A 10,084-nucleotide genomic window follows, 5' to 3' on the forward strand; every position below is an offset into this window, starting at 1 on the left:
GCACTCAGGCAGGTGAGAGAGTAGGGAGATAGGGCTTTTGTGGCCAATCCCCCTCCCCCAACCCTTCCCGCCTTCCTCCCTGCCATGCCAGTCCTGCTTTCCCTCCATATTAGGAGAATGTTGCAGTAATTCAGATCTTCCATCACTTATTAAGGCCTGCCACCACACAGGGTTCCTGCCCTCAGGGGGCTCACAGTGTAGCTGGGGGATTAAACTGACATCCAGAATCCACCCTGAACTCTGGCAGGCATTCAGTGCCCAGGTGGCTTACCAGAGTGGGCCACCTGTGCAGGGTTTTGGAGGCTGAATAGGAGTTTACCAGAAGGATGGCAAAGGGACAGCATGGGCAGAGACCCAGGGATGGGAATCAGCATGGTAAGGTTTGGTATGGCTAAAAAGGAGGTGAGGCAAAAGTGTGCCAGCTGGAGAATAAGAAGCAGAATCCAGATCCTTTGTGGAGCAAAGACTCCAGGAAGAAGGGGTGAGGGGAGAGGGAGGAGAAGGTCTCTCCTGCCTCCAAATCCGCCCTCCCTGTCCCCCTCGCAATTCACACGTACATACACACTCAGGCCTTCATTCCCCTTGCCAGAGGAGCGGGGAGGAGGCGGAGGGGAGGAGGAGCTGAAATGCAACCTATTCATGTTTCCGCGATGTAACACCCCTCATTTTCCATGCTGGGTAAAGACAAAAAACCCTTTACAACCTGTTTCTGGAACTTGTCAGCAGCTGCCAAGAGGAGCGTGTTAATTAAACGTCGGCAAAGATGGAAGCCGGAGGCCCCGGCTCTAATTGGACAGTTTGCTTCACCGGATTGAAAAACATTGTGACAAAGAAGGAGGTGCGCGGCGGCTCGGCAGGGGTGCGGCGTGGCGGGGAGGGGAGCGGCGGCTTTGATTTCAGCTGATCCTCACCCCAGCCTCCCTCCCGCTGCAGAGCTGGCCCAGCCCAGCCCAGCCTGGCACGCCCACGGAGAGCCTGGGAGGGGCGGCGGCGCGGGAGAGGTACGGGTGGAGGAGATCCCGAAGCCTGACGGCCTTGAGGTCCCGCTGGCAGTCCCGCCCAGTAGTAGGCCCAGACAAGGACCAGGTTTCGGGGGCTCTGGGGGGGCCCCGTTCCCCTGATGACACGACCCGGGTTCTGGGGGCTGTGCAGGAAGGGCACCGAAGGCAAGGGTCCGGCAGTCGCCTCAGGGTAATGTCGAGGTTGCCCTGGGAGCCCAAGCCCAGGCCTCAGCAGGGAGAGACCTGGGTCTGGACCCCTGTTGCCCAAACTAGCTCTGGGTCACGTGATTGGGGATGAGGTCTTTAAAATGTTGGCTACTGGGAGGCTTATCCTGGAAGACACAGCTGTGACGACGGTTTTCGCAGGGCCCTGCAGAGCCCAGATTCCAGCAGGGCTGCAGGGGCACACCCAGAGACTGTCCCCACATCTGTTGTTTGGTGGCTGTACCCCAAGTCCCCTCCTGTTTTGACTCACAAATGATGACAGCAGCCATGTATTGAGTGCTGACTATGTGCTGGGCACTGTGCTGACCTTACAGGCCCTGTTATTTAACCTCCCAGCAACTCCCAGCATCTCACAGGTGGGGATACTGAGGTCCAGAGAGGATAAGTAACCCGTCCATGGTCACAGTGTTATGTGCTAAAGTGACACTGGAGCCCAGGTCCCTCTGATTTCAATGTCCCAACCTGGACACTATGTTTCCCACTCTCTGGTTCTTGGCCCAGCCAGGAGATGAGGGTCTTCAGGATGGTGTGAGAAAAGAGTGGGGTTCCTAAGTGGAGAACCCCTTCTCAGGGCCTCCAGGTTGAATGGCCTGAAAGATGGGGTGCAGCAGCCTGGGGCTCATCCCTGAGGGCCCTACGCATGTCACCCACCCATACGTACATGCCCGTCTTGCATCTCTTGGGGTAGGGGTGGTTAGTTAACAATCCCAGAGCCTCCTCTTCTGTCCCCTTCTGCCTTGGGCCAGTTTGTCCCCCGCCCCACCCTCATCCTGCGCTGCGGTCCAGGAGGGCTCCGATTGCGGTGGGAGGCCAGGCTGGGGCCTGTGAGGGCCAGGAGCAAGTATGGGAAAAGGGGCCATTGTGGCTCAGCTCCGGGGATTAAGAGCTAGAAAGTGGATGTGGAGAGCTGAGGCCGTTGACGGTAGCCCTGCAAGCTGAGTTCCCAGGGGGGGGCGGCCCAAGCAGCCTGTGCCTGAGCTGTGTCCAGGCTGCCTGCTGGGCCTAATCCCCTGGGAGCTGCAGCCCGAGAAGCCCCGGAAATACAGCTGCTGTGGAGAGAGGGCTGCCCTTGGTGGGGTCGGGTAGCCTGGTCCTGGATGCTCGGAGTGGCCGCTCTGAGGAGGGATGGGTGGTGGGGAGGCATGCCCATGGGGTGTGAGTGTACGCATGTGCCCCTGGCCTGGGCAGTGTATCTGAGTGGGACACTCTAAAGATAGGTGACCCAAGATATAAAGAACAAGCTAGTGGTTACCAGTTGGGGTGGGGGGAGGGCAATTTGGGGTGGGCGAGAGGGAAGTACAAACTGTTGGATGTAAGATAGACTCAAGGATGTATTGTACGACGTGGAGAGTATAGCCAATGTTTTGTAATAGCTGTAAATGGAAAGTAACTTTTAAAATTGTATTAAGAAATTTTTTTTAAAAAGATAGGTGACCCAGTGTGTTAGGGGCAGTGTTAGTCCCCTTGTGTGTCAGGTTTAGGGCCTGTCTTGAGGGGAATGGGGCCTGAAGGCAGCGACTAGGCCAGCTCAGAGGTACTCAGAAGTCCCTGACTAAAGAGGTGAGACATGGTGAGGAAAGAGGCAGCGCCTCCACCGGCAGGCCTGACTGGGTGCTAAGTGTGTGTGTGTGTGTGTGTGTGTGTGTGTGTGTACTCGTGTGTGCACCATCGAGCAGGATGCTTGAGAACGGCCCTTCAGAGGCGGCTGGAGGGGCTCTGCAAGTTGTAATCAGATTAAGGGGGCCAATCACTTAGGGCTCTTGAAAAGGCCACAAGGTTTCTAATCAGCCCTGAGCACCAGGCCCACAAAGCCCAGGAGGAGCTCGGCAGGAGCCGCCCGCGGGCTGCTGTGGGAGCCGGGCGGCTTTCTTCCCTCTCTGTCTCTCCTAATTATGTCAATTTGCTAGCCAAATTGTTTGCTCGAGTGGACAGGGCGCCTTGTGGCCCATTCATGTGGTAATGTGGGAACTGGCAGGCCTCCTGGCTGGGAAAATAGGAGGTACCGGGACCCTTTTCGAGGGAGCAGACAGGCTGGGAGTGTGGGGCACCCAGGCCTTGGGAACTCTCCCCTAACTAGTGTGGGGCTTTTTCCCATGAATTCCAGAAACTTCCAGCCTGGGTTGTGCCCTGGGATGTCCTTTTTGGCCAGTCAGGATGAAGGATGGGGAAGGAGGCAAGGACCCCATAGAGGACAGAAGAATTGGCCTCCAGTTCCCTTCAGGGTGAAGGTGGGCAGCTTTCTGTCTTTATGCCTGATCCTTTGAGGGCCAGGCTGAGACTTGAGTGGTTTGGGAGCTGGATAGGATCTGGGAGGTGCCAGAGAGACGGAATCCTGAAAGGTTGAGTCGCAGCAAGCGGACTTGGGGATGTGCAGAGACTCAGAAAAAGTTCTTGTCAATTTACTGAGCCTTTATGCAGGCGCCAGCCACTGTGTCACTACTTTGTACACAGCAGCTCATTGAGCCTGAGAGCAATCCAGGGAGGTAGGCCCTGGGCTTCCCATTTCACAAAGAAACTGAGGCTCACATAAGTTAAATGACTTGCCCAAGGTCACACAGCCAGTAGGTGAAGAGCAGAAATTTTTTTTTAATTTATTTTTTAATTTATTTCTGGCTGCGTTGGGTCTTCGTTGGTGCGCGCGGGCTTTCTCTAGTGGCAGTGAGCAGGGGCTACTCTTCGTCATGGTGCATGGGTTTCTCATTGCAGTGGCTTCTCTTGTTGTGGAGCACGGGATCTAGGTGCGTGGGCTTCAGTAGTTGTGGCACATGGGCTCAATAGTTGTGGCACGCGGGCTCTAGAGCGCAGGCTCAGTAGTTGTGGTGCATGGGCTTAGTTGCTCCGTGGCATGTGGGATCTTCCCGGATCTGGGTTTGAACCCGTGTCCCCTGCATTGGCAGGCGGATTCTTAACCACTGCGCCACCAGGGAAGCCCCAAGAGCAGAAATTTGAACCCAGGTCTATCTGATCCCTCTGTCCCTTCTGCCCCGGCCCCACCACAGGCGTTCATTCCTTCCTTCAAGCAGCAAACAAGAACTGACAGTCAGCCGGGTTCTGTTTGAGGCATGGAGGATGCAGAGAACTAAGACGACCCAGGAAGTGAAACCGTGCACCTCAGATTGGGACTTGAACCGATGCGGCTGGGACTCGAACCTGGCCAAAACCTACAGTCTTCCAACTGAGATCACACACCTGGTTTCAGGATTTAATGAAGCTTAGATTCTTGATGTCTCATCGCAGAAGAAATTCAGTGAGAGACGAAGTGATAGGTAAGAAGTGGATTTATTTAGAGAGAAACACACTCCACAGGCAGAGTGTGGGCCATCTCAGAAGGTGAGAAAGACACCAGGGTTTGGGGTTCTCAGTTTTTATAGGGGTGGGTAATTTCATAGGCTAATGAGTGCGAGGAGGATTCCAGCTATTTCAGGAAGGGGGTGGATTTCCAAGAATCGGGCCACGGCCCACTTTTTGATCCTTATGGTCAGTCTTAGAAATGTCATGGCGCCTGTGGGTGTGTCATTTAGCTTGCTGATGTGTTTCAGTGAGTGTATACTGAGGCTCAAGGTCTACTGGAAGTCGACTTGTCCACCATTTTGGACCCACTTGGTTCTAATCAGTGTATGTCATGTCCTTGGGCTATGTCATTCCTTCAAATGTTGTGCCCTGCCTCCTTCCCTCCTGTTTCAGAAGGGCATGGTCATGGGGCCCTTAGCACGGGCACACTGGTGTGAGCTGCGGTCACTCTCTACAGTCAGCACAGAGCTACGGCCACAAAGATGATCAGACATGGGATGCATTGCTTGGGAGCCATGGTGGACATTAAGAATAGTGACTGTCAACAGTCCAGATACAGGTAGTTTCCCTGTCCGGGGCCTGCACTGGCTGCATTCCCCTGCCCTCTGGGCTACCCTCCCTTCCTCAGGCCCCCCCTTCAGCATGTGAGGACCCCTCCCATCTCCCTTGGGTGTGGCCACCTAACACCTCTGCATCTCAGATGATGGGGCCATGCCCACTCTGGCCACTCCCCGCTGGACCCACCTGGCTTGTTGGTGTCCCTCTGAAAGTGAGGAGCCCCCTCCCCCCACAGATGCTCCCAGGGCTGCTGCCCACCCCTACCCCCCACCCCCTACCCGCCAGGTGCCTCCTCACTGTTCCATTCAGGGCTGTTAGGATCTGCCCTACCCGGAGCTGTCAGGAGGCTGGGGTGCAGGGTGGCACTGGGGGTTGGGGCAGGGAGAGAGATCCAAGGGAGGGTCTGCAGGTACAGCTCGGCACCCCTCACTCCCCAGCTGGGAGGAAAGGCCAGACTCCATGTTTATCCCTGAATGAGATGATGGCCAGAAATCTTCTTAGATCAAATCCGATTCACTGGGCAGTTGCCATTTGACCTGTACTAGGCCAGGTGCTGGAAGACAGGGGTGCAGGGAAGCCCCAGGCACTCCGACTGCAGGTTCCATAGCCCTGTTCAGGAGGCAAGTCTAAAAGCAATGATACAGTAACTGGTCAGGCCAGGAGAGGACTAAAGACCAATAACAACAACACAAAGCACCTACTCTGTGCCAGGCACAGTTCTAGGTACTTTACATATATTAATTCATTTAATCTTTTTTTTTTAAAGATTTATTTATTTTACTTTTATTTTTGGCTGCGTTAGGTCTTAGTTGCAGCATGCGGGATCTTTTGTTGTGGTGCGCAGGCTCCAGAGCATGTGGGCTCTATAGTTTGCAGCATGCAGGCTCTCTCGTTGAGGCGCGCAAGCTCAGTAGTTGTGGCGCATGGGCTTAGTTGCCCTGCGGCATTTGGGATCTTAGTTCCCTGACCAGGGATCAAACCTGTGTCCCCTGCATTGGAAGGCGGATTCTTTACCACTGGACCACCAGAGAAGTCCCAATTCATTTCATCTTCATGACAATTCTATGAAGGGAGTACGGTTATTATCCTCATTTTACCTCATGAAGAAACTGAAGCACAGAGAGGTTGAGTAACTTGCCCAAAGTCACACAGCTAAGTATGTAGCAAAGCTGGCATTCAAACTATGGCCCCAGAGGTCCAGCTTTTTTTTTTTTTAATTTTTTATTTATTTTTTATTTTTTTATTTATTTTTATTTTTTTTAATTTAATTTTTTATTTATTATATTTTTTATATTTTATTTATTATATTTTTATTTATTATTTATTAATTATTAATTATTAATTATTAATTATTTATTATATAATTATATTATATATAAATATATATAATATATATTTATATATATTATATTTATATATATATTTATAAATATATATATATATATAATTATATTATATAATTATATTATAATTAATATATAATTTATTAATTATTATTATTAATTTTTATTTATTATATTTTTATATTATATATATATTTTATATTTATTATATTTTTTTAATTTAATTTTTTATTTATTTATTTATTTTTATCTTTGGCTGTGTTGGGTCTTCGTTTCTGTGCGAGGGCTTTCTCTAGTTGCGGTGAGCGGGGGCCACTCTTCATCGCGGTGCGCGGGCCTCTCACTATCGCGGCCTCTCTTGTTGCGGGGCACAGGCTCCAGACGCGCAGGCTCAGTAGTTGTGGCTCACGGGCCTAGCTGCTCCGCGGCATGTGGGATCCTCCCAGACCAGGGCTCGAACCCGTGTCTCCTGCATTGGCAGACAGATTCTCAACCACTGCGCCACCAGGGAAGCCCGAGGTCCAGCTTTTAATCACACACTTTTAGTCACAGCTAGGCTGTTCCCACTCTTAGGTCACTGGAAGAGACAAAGGAAGGGAGGGTTTGAGGATCCTGGGTGGGGGAGGGTTATGTGGAGAGGGCCGCCTCAAGCAGATCAGTGATATCTGTCAAGGGCCATAGCCAGCTCCAAGTGCCCTGTGAGGGAGGGAGGAGAGGAGACCATGGAACAATGACCCATCCTCACTCCCCTCCCTCCTGACAAAACATGCATGGAACCCATGGGTTTGCAGAGACAAACAGGAGAATATTTAACCCAGCTTTCCAGAGGCCATGATGTCTAATCTGTGTCCTGAAGGACAAATAGGAATTATTCAAGCAAAGGGCTGGGGGTGGAGAAACCAGCTTCTGGGAGGTGACAGAACATCTGGCTCAGGAGTGGTCAGGCATGCAGCCAGAGGGGAAGGCAGGGGTCTACCCAAGGGCAGGTTTGGATATTATACTAAGGGTACTGAGAACAAGTCATTGAAGAGTTTTAAGCACCAGGAGTGACAGGATCAGAAACAGCATTCTCCACTCCCCCTTGCTGTTCGGGATGCCAGCCTCAGGGAATTCATTGAGTTCTAGGAATTAGTCATACAGTTCTGCCTCAGGGCCTTTGCATAGGCCGTGCCCTTTGCCTAGAGTGTTCTACACACCTTGCCCCATTGCATTGGCTCCCTGTGCACTGCATTTTCTACTCATCCTTAAATTTCAGGAAATATTTCTCAGAGGAACTTTTCCTGAGCCCTAGACCAGGACAGGACCCCTTGTTATATGCCTTTACTGTACCCTGAACTTTTCTCCATAGCATTTACAGAGTCTGTGATGATGTATTTCGTTGTGTGATTAGTTAACTATCAATTCCCCCAGTAGATGTGAGTCCTATGAGGACAGGAATCCATCTTCCTAGGGCTGAGCCTGGCACATTGCAGGGGATTGATCAGTACCTGTTGAGTGAATGAATGAGTGAATGAATGAATTTTGGCTACACTGGGAGAATGAGGTGGAGAATAGCAAGCAAAGAACAACTATATATGTAATAAACTATTCAGTAAACATATACATGTATGTATATATACTATATGGAGACAAACTCTTGAGGTGGCCCCCATGACACCCACTTCTTGGTATTCACGCCCATGCAGAATCCCATCTCCTTGAGACTGGGCAGGACCTGTGACTTACGTCTAAACAACAGGATACAGCAAAGGTGATGGGATGTATGTGATTACATGTATATGATGATGTGATTACATCACATAAGACTGTAGTACCCGGGAACTTCCCTGGCTGTCCAGTGGTTAAGACTCTGAGCTTCCACTGCAGGGGGCACCGGTCCGATCCTTGGTCAGGGAACTAAGATCCCACGTGCTGCATGGTGTGGCCAAAAAAAAAAAAGAAAAGATTGTAGCACCCATCTTACTAAATTCTCTCACTCCCTTGTTGGTTTTGATAAAGCAGGTGGCCATGTTGCAGCCCACCTGAAAATGGCCTCTAGAAACTGAGGACAGGTGACAACCAGCAAGAAAATGAACCCTCAATCCTGTACATGCAAGGAACTGAATTTGGCCAAGTGCTGCATGTACTTGGAAGTGGACCATTCCCCAGCCGAGCCTCCAGATGAGGCCTTAGTACTGGCCTGCACCTTGATTGCAGGCTTGCAGAGGACCCAGCTAAACCATGCCAGGATTCCTGACCCACAAAAACTGTGAGATAACATGTGTTGTCTCACACTGCTGCATTTGTGGTAATATTGTTATACAACAATAGATTAGGGACTTCCATCGTGGCGCAGTGGATAAGAATCCGCCTGCCAATGCAGGGGACACGGGTTCAAGCCCTGGTCCGGGAAGATCCCACATGCCGCAGAGCAATGAAGCCCCTGCGCCACAACTACTGAGCCTGCGCCCTAGAGCCCACGAGCCACAACTACTGAAGCCCGTGCGCCTAGAGCCCGTGCTCTGCAACCAGAGAAGCCACCACAATGAGAAGCCCATGCACCACAACAAAGAGTAGCCCCCGCTCTCCACAACTAGAGAAAGCCCACGCGCAGCAACAAAGACCCAACACAGCCAAAAATAAATAAATAAATAAATTTATTTATTTATTTAAAAAAAAAAGACCCAAAGCAGCCAAAATTAAATCTTAAAAAGAACACAATCTGAGCTTGGTGACTGCTTGCCCAATAGAACAGGACAAAATGACACTGTGCCAGCTTCCAGGCCCAGACCTTAAGAAATGACAGCTTCTCTTTCCTGCCTCTTGGGACCTTTGTTCTGGGAACCCAGCATCCATGTCTGAAGAAGTCCAAGCAAGGAGGAATGGAGGCCCTTGGCCCACAGGCTAGGCTGAGTGACCGGCCCACAGGCTAGGCTGATTGACCAGCCCACAGCCAGCCCCAACTTCCAGCCGTGTGATTGATCCTCTAGCTCCACTCAAACTGCCCAGTTGTTACCACGTGAAACCTAGATGAGCCATCCCACTGATTCCTGCCCCAATCACAGATGTACTGAGCAAAAGAAATGATTGTTGGGACTTCCCTGGTGGCACAGAGGTTAAGAATCCGCTTGCCAATGCAGGGGACACGGGTTTGAGCCCTGGTCCGGGAAGATCCCACAGGCTGCGGAGCAACTAAGCCCGTGTGCCACAACTACTGAGCCTGCGCTCTAGGGCCTGCGAGCCACAACTACTGAGCCCACTCGCCTAGATCCCGTGCTCTGCAGCAAGAGAAGCCACTGCAATGAGAAGCCCACGCGCTGCAACAAAGAGTAGCCCCTGCTCGCCGCAACTAGAGAAAGCCCACGCAGCAACAAAGACCCAACATAGCCAAAAATAAATAAAAAAGGAAATGATTGTTGTTGTTTGAAGTGTCAAGGTGGTTTGTTAGGCAGTTGTGCCAATGGTGCAATATGTTTCAATGCCTAAACCAATCACTGACAAGGGGACAAGGACTTAAATCTTCTGGAACCCTCCCCTGGAGGCTGGGACTGGGGCTGGAGCTCGGTTCCCCTTCCCTGAGCCAGGGACAAAATTAGAGTCGTGCAAGGACAAAGAAATGCCTGCTGGTGGGTGACCAACAGCATCTGCTGTGGATGTTAGGTCCAGTGAGATGAGGTAACTGGCCTG

This window comes from Balaenoptera musculus, chromosome 2 (genome assembly GCF_009873245.2).
Source record: "Balaenoptera musculus isolate JJ_BM4_2016_0621 chromosome 2, mBalMus1.pri.v3, whole genome shotgun sequence".
NCBI lineage: Eukaryota > Metazoa > Chordata > Mammalia > Artiodactyla > Balaenopteridae > Balaenoptera > Balaenoptera musculus.